We start from the raw sequence: 6,544 nt of genomic DNA on the forward strand, positions 1-6,544 counted from the left end.
GCATGCTGCATAGAAAACAAACAAAAGAGGCTGTGAATTGTGGAGGCCAGAGGATAGACTGCCTACAAAATGTGGACCCAAGGAATGACATCATGGTGAGATCCCTGGGCTTTCTTTTTGCCTCATTCACCTCAGACTTGGAGCTGAAGAAGCCAGCAAGCAGGAAATGTTAATGGGCATAGACAATTAAGCCATAATAAAAGTCTATTTTTCTCTACCCAAAGGGCTAGGAAAGAGTCAACCAAAACAATGACACTCAACTCCAAACAAGTACTGCAGAGAAAGCTGCTGTCCCATTACCCGCCCTCCCACACCCACTTCTGCTGGTGTGGTGTCCAAGAAGGCTGAGTAAGGGCCTGGAAAGTCTGTCTCCATGAAGCTTTAATGCATCCCGCCCTACCCTGGGGTCAGATGCCGCATGAGGAGTCTGGACTTCTAACCTCGCACTGTGGTAATGAAACTTCCCTCCCTCTCTGTGCTCCAGGGGCATCAGATGAAGTCTAGCGAAGGGTCAGAACTTCTACTACTGCCGCCCTATCCCTGCCCCACATACAAGCAGAGGACATCTGTGCAAAATAAGCGGCATTCTAGCCACAGAGGTATCAGCAAAGGTCTAGACCAAAGCCTGAATTCTTACCCCCAGACCAAAAACAATGAGTGCCCCTCAACAACCTCCTCCCTTACTGTGTGGTTAACACAGTAGGGAAACCTAGATTTCCAGCCACTTCTAGCAGTAATGAAGAGGTAAATAAAACAAAAGATTTAGATGAGATCTAGTTTCATTATACAATATTCAAAATGTCCAGGATAGATCACAGATCACTCATCATACCAAGAACCAGTAAAAACCTCAACTCAAATCAGAAACAATTAGTAAAGCCACCACCAAGATGACATAGATGTTGACATTATCTGACAAGTGATTTAATAGAATTCTTCTTTAGCAGATTCACTGTAGTTTCTCAGTGAAGTGGGCAGCTCAATTAAAATAGATGTAATGAATTCTAATCCACATTTACTGAAATGTCTTTCTGAAAAGGATCACTCAGCACCTATAACCATAAAGAAGCAAGGACAGCAATTAATGATGGCTTGTTACAAAATGAAATTGGAACATAGCTTAAGAAATTGAGAATCAAGATAAACAGTATCCGTGCTTTACTTCATCTACACACATTATAACCAAACCATTATCAAGTGAGTTACAGATTGCAGTTCATTTGTCCACAAACATTTATCTCCATACCTCCATCACCATCCCTCCTGACGCCTACATATACACCCCACAATCATTTAGGAGTGCCTGCATGCCTGATTGCTTATAACTTAGAATTATTCAAATATAGTCAAACATAATTATGAATATCATTTGCAAGAATGGAAACTAGTGAAAATGTATGAGTCAAAGTTCTCCAGAGAAACAGATCAATAATATTTATGTGTATAAGATATATAATATATATGTATACCATATATATGTTAATACCTGTCTACCAATAATATATATAATTATATACATATGTGTGTGTGTATATATATATGTAACCTGTCTATCTACCTACCTACATATTTATATCTGCACATATCTATCTATCTGGATAGATATCTACAGATGTACAGACATATAACCACAGCTATAGATAGGTATATAGTATGTCTGTACTTGTATTTACATGTATAACTATATTTATATATTGAGAGAGAGAGGTTGATTGATAGATTATGAAAAATTAGCTCATACCATTTCGGAGGCTGAGAAGTCGCACAATCTACCTTCTACAAGTTGGAGACTCACAAAAGCTGATGACACAGTTTAGTCTGAGTCTGAAGGCTAGAGAACCAGGAGCGTCTGCACTCTGGGTCCAAGTCTGAGGGTAGGAGAAAAGGGTGCTCCAACTCCAACTCCGCAGTCAGGCAGAAGGGGCAATTCCTTTCTCAGCCTCTCCGTTGTATCCAATGGATGGGAAGATGCTCATCCACATGGGGGCACAGGGAGGCCATCTGCTTTACTGAGTCCAGCAATTCCAATCCTGACGTCATCCAGAAACACCCAGATCTCACCCACACCCAGAAATAATGTTTAGCCAAAATCTGGGTTAAGCCCCATAGTCCAGTCAAGCGGATACATGTTACAAAAGACAAGTGGCCCATCTAACTTAAAGTTAAATAATTAATTTCCTATTTGCTCTGAACTACTTCCCTGGTGGCTCATACGGTAAAGCGTCTGCCTGCAATGCGGGAGACCTGGGTTCAGTCCCTGGGTCAGAAAGATCCCTTGGAGAAGGAAATGGCAATCCACTCCAGTACTCTTGCCTGGAAAATTCCATGGACGGAGGAGCCTACAGTGGGCATGGGGTCGCAAAGAGTCAGACACGACTGAGCGACTTTACTTACTTTTCTTCCTTAAAGAGTTTTCAGGGCCTACCGCCTTAAGAAAACAAACCCTAACTTATTTTATTGAATCTGGTAAGTCTTTAAGACATCATTTCACTGCAAATGATGTTTCCTCTTTCTCTCTTTTTACAGTCAGATTTTATTGAGTTTTTATTTATGAGATAATGTTATGATCCAGAAGTAATACAAGGCTTTTCATAGAATTTTTTTTCCCCCTCTGAGATAAAAGTCTAAAAGTTCTTGTAAACACCTCTATTCTTAAAAGCAAGAATTGGCAGATCCCACTAGGGTTTCAGAATCATGGGCTACCTTTAATTGCATGGTCATCTGTCCTTACATAATATCTTTCACCTGGCATTTAATGGCAAGAAAAAAATAGTGTGGATGACTAACTTTACTATTTAAACAAATGCAAATAGAAATATAAAAAGATAAAAAAGATAAGTTTATCATTTTCCACTTTTACTCATTTTATTAGTGAATCTCAGGGATGGGTCCTGTAGGGGAAAAAACAAGATGGTATTCAATTTGAATAAAAAGTAAAAGAAGGAAGTGGAAGGAAGGAAGAAAAGGAGGGAGGGAGGAAGTCCTCCTTTTATGTAGCATCTCTAACATGTGACTATATTTGTAAAGAATTATTCCTTATCCTAGAAATCCATTTGACTGTGTTGTGAGTGAATCCTTGAAAATTTCCCAAGACACAGAAGATGGAATTTTTCTACCCAGGACTCTAGTATTGCGAATTATCTGAGGCAGAGCACACACGTTATAATTCTTTCCAAATTAGTAAACCACAAAAATGTAGGAAGCAGAAAATTACTTGCAAGCAAAATGAAACCAGTATTTATAGTAATTAACAGATGAGGGGTTTGGGGGAATTAATTTAAGGAGGGGAGAATCTACACAGCTTAATTAGACAACGGCACTATTATAGAAACTTTACACAGGACGTGCTAAGCAGCTCATATTCAACCTTCGAGTATCTGAGACATCCACCTTTCAGCTCTACAGTGTTGATGGAAATATGAGATGCAAGCACTTTATCTTTACCCACGCAGCATTTTCCTGTTTAGATTACAACTGATTGTTCACAACTGGAGAACGTGTTAAGGATATTTGGACATTTTTAAACCTTTATAAATTAAATCTGAGACATGATTAACCCTTATAGTAGAGATAAATTCTAGAAATCTTAAGCTCAACTCTATAAAATATTCTTCTTGATTTTTTTAGGATTTGGTCACATTTCTGTATCATTTCCTGGGAAATAGCAAACCCTTACTCCAACTGAGTTCTTCTCTGATTTTTTCTGCAGCCACCCCAAAACAAACTCTGGCAATAAGGACTCAGAACATTACCAGGATGGTATGAAATGTCAGAATTTCTGGAGAAAACCTTGTGTGTGGTGGGGGTAGCAGCTGTCTGAAGTTCTAGTAATGTTCAGGACCACTTGGGAAGGAGTTCGTTTTTCTTTAGATAATATCTATATCTGTTGTTTTATAGTAAACTCTAATTGTCACGGGGTTTTCAAGTGGTGCAGTAGCAAAGACTCCACATGCCAATGCAGGAGACTCAAGAGAAACGGGTTCAATCCCTGGGTCAAGAAGATCCTCTGGAGGAGGAAATGGCCACCTGCTCATGATTCCTGCCTGGAAAATTCCATAAACAGAAGAGCATGGTGGGCTCCAGTCCATGAGGTTGCAAGAGTCAGACATGACTAATTGTCACCACACCACTCCCGCTAATTGTCACAGATCATTACAAAGAGTAAACTGTAAATTTGGCTCACCTGATGAACTCTGCCATGTCACTTCAACAGCTTTTAAGATTTTTTTTGCACGTATTTGGGAAAAAAATTTATAGGAGTTAAATGACATTAGAAAGAGAAGACTCAAAACAAATCCTTCTGGAATAGCTTTTTCATAATACTTTATCGTTTACAATGTGTTGTACATGTAACCTGAGCCGATAACCTATTTATTCCCGTCCAATCATAGAGTACAATTCCATGTCTTAGATGATTCAGCAGTACATAAAAATCAGCTTGCCCCTAACCATGCAAATACAATCTGAACTCCATTTTTAAGAAACCACAGATTTTCCCCTTAGGGAAAGGCCTGTTTGTGGGCAGTCTGTCTCTTTATAAGAAAATTATTTTCCAGTAGAGCATTTTCACAGGGTAAAACTGAATTCAAGTATTTTCACTGCATAAGTGTATCTAGATATTCCAAAGAAATACTCCAAAAAAACTAAACAAGAGCAGTTTTCTTGTTTTTTTTTTTTTTTTTGCAGTTTAAATAGCTATATGCAGCCCTATGAGCTTCCCAGGTGGTGCTAAAGGTAAAGAAGCTGCCTGCCAATGCAGGAAATATAAGAGATGTGACTTTGATCCCTGAATCGGGAAGATCCCCTGGAGAACCCCATGGACAGAGGAGCCTGGTGGGCTACAGCCCGTGAGGTCGCAAAGAGTCGGACATAACTGGAGCGACTGAGAGCGCCTGCCTGCACGCACTGGAAGCCTTACATAAAATTCTACTCAAGGACTGATTTTTGTTATCAGATTAAACTAATAGATTCTTAGTCTTGCAAAATCTCTCGCTTTTACTTAGAAATAAAGAAGCAATTTCACTTACCTTCTGTCAGTTACCTATCGATTACTACCTCTCATTGTCCTCCTGATGATACTGGAGCCGGACCCGTAAACATTTCTTTCACAAATGGCACAACGGTACATGTTGTCAGCAGATGGCGATAAAGAACACTGCAGGAAATACAGGTTTTTTTGTTTCAGTGGATTTCTCTCCACTTGCTTCTATGGTGCACAGCAACCAGCAATGCAAGGGACACCAGTGCCGTTCTGCTGAATGGCACCTTCCACCGTGGCAGGTTCTTCTGGCACTTCAAAGGGCAGTGTTCCAGCAAATTCCATGAAGCAACGCTTTCCTACGCACAGTTCGCCAGGCTTTCCACCCAGAAGAGAGCTTCCTGGCAATTTCAGTTGGCAGTATACCTCAGAGGACTTCACCATCCAATGGGCCATGGCCATGGCCACAACCTCTCCACTGGGAGGAAGGAGTTTCTCTTCCAGATTTGGTTTTTCTCTTGGTGCTCTGCTTCTGTACTCAGAGATGGAGGCTCCTCCCTAGATGTCTTCTTCCATTTTTCTTTAGAGTTTTTCTGTTGGTAAGTTAGTGGTAACCGTTATTAACACTTTAAACTTTCTTTGTTAAAATTATAATGTGATTTCCATCTTGTAACTGGACTCTGAATGACACATACCTTCAAACAGTTTTAAATTTAATAGTAACTGACAATACAAATACAAATTTGATTCCCAAAAGATGTGTTATAATAACATAGGAAATCTAAAACAGTATCTTAAAAATATGATCCCACAATTTTTTTCAGTAGACATTATATGTAGAGTATCCTCTTACTGTTAACATAAATAGATTATCTAATAGAATGTGTATGTGTTTGCTAAGTCACTTTCATTGTGTTCAACTCTTTGCTGCCCTATGGACTGTGGCCTGCCAGAGTCCTCTATCCATGGGATTCTCCAGGCATGAATACTGGAATGGGTTTCCATGCCCTCCTCCAGGGATCTTCCCAAACCAGAGAACAAACCCAGGTCTCTTACATCTCCTGCATTGGCAGGTGGGTTCTTTACCACTAGTACCACCAGGGAAGCCTGATCTAATAGAATAAATATTGTCAAACTAATCTGTTGATCATTGATGTTTGAAAGGGAATTTCCTTTAGTGGAAATGCAGCTGAAATATTTACACAGGTGGCTCAGTGATAAAAAAAATCCAGTTGCCAATGACGGAGACACTGGGTTTGATCTGTGGGTCAGGAAGATTCCCTGGAGCAGGAAATGGCAACCCACTCCAGCATTCTTGCCTGGAAAATCCCATAGACAGAGGAGCGTGGTTGCTACAGTCCATAGTGTCACAAGGGGTAGGACACAGTTGAGCAGGCAGGCACATAGGCATTCATCAGTAAGAGTGTCAAATGAAATGAAACCAACTATATAATTTTGAAAAGAATTTGATTGTGTATACAGATATTTTTTGACTTGTGATGGGGAGATATCCCAATAAACTCATAATAAACTGAAAATATCTTAAGTTGAAAATTCATTTAATAC

The sequence above is a fragment of the Bos indicus x Bos taurus genome, chromosome 1 (genome assembly GCF_003369695.1).
Source record: "Bos indicus x Bos taurus breed Angus x Brahman F1 hybrid chromosome 1, Bos_hybrid_MaternalHap_v2.0, whole genome shotgun sequence".
In the NCBI taxonomy this organism is placed as follows: Eukaryota; Metazoa; Chordata; class Mammalia; order Artiodactyla; family Bovidae; genus Bos; species Bos indicus x Bos taurus.